The sequence below is a fragment of the Morone saxatilis genome, unplaced genomic scaffold (genome assembly GCF_004916995.1).
Source record: "Morone saxatilis isolate NCDOM2014 unplaced genomic scaffold, NCSU_SB_2.0 Contig12, whole genome shotgun sequence".
In the NCBI taxonomy this organism is placed as follows: domain Eukaryota; kingdom Metazoa; phylum Chordata; class Actinopteri; family Moronidae; genus Morone; species Morone saxatilis.
In genome coordinates, this window is record NW_023339674.1 from 25,062,205 (window position 1) to 25,063,233 (window position 1,029).

Sequence of the window (1,029 nt, forward strand, 5' to 3'; positions counted from 1 at the left end):
TGTTTTAACTACTTTTCTTATGCAAAGACTTGTGTGTTTTATGTCAATTTAAATCGTAAATCTTTTTTTTTTGCACGTAATCACTTAGTTTTGTGTGATTTTGTGAATATAATGATTAAAAACTAGAGATGCCAATAAGATAATCAATAATTTAGCATTTTTGTATTTTAAAAACGCAGTTTATAACCTGTAGTTTACCTTTAGCACTGCTGAGGGTTAGAGAGGCTGAGATGTAGTGAACAAAGATGGATGGTTTATTGTTTCTGTTCTAATTAAAGCTAACTGAAGTCACTATTAACAACAACAACAAACTGTTCTGACTGTTTTCTACTGTAGTTTATTTGAAAAAAATACCCTTTTTTCTCTCACTTAGTAAACTGACGAGTATGTGACTTATTTGATGGATATTTCATCTTATATTGAAAGCATAACAATAACCGTACAGTGAACTGCAGGAAGTTTGTGTAAAATAAGGGATTTTTGATTAATTATTTCCTCTGAGCATCAGAGATGAGTTTTCCTGATATTACTAGAAACTTTTTATACAATTATTTTGTATTATGTATTTTTATAAAGGCTTAATAAGCTTATTTTTTTAACAAATTCAGTGTTTTCTCCCCCTGACTCTTGTTCTAATATTTCATTAACTCTTTGTTGTTTTAACTACGTACTTTTCTAATGCAAGACGGGGCAAGTTTCCATCTTGCAGTATAATCTAAACTTTAAAAATACACAGCTTAAAACCAAAAAGGCCTTGTGACCCCCCCAGGTTGAGAACCACTGTACTATCAGCACTGGCATTTAAAAAAAGGATGTATGAATAGTCGGCATTGACCAGACCGGCATCTCTTCATTAGCTCCTTTTTATAAAACCCAAACTTTGAGGTATAAATGTTAACTACGACTCCCAAGGTGCATTGCAAGAATCATTCAATCACCGAGCTTAAATCAGTCCAATATTAAATTCCGGGTCTGTTTTCAGGTCCGTGTTTTGTTCTCAACTGTAACAACGAATTTTATTGAATTTGC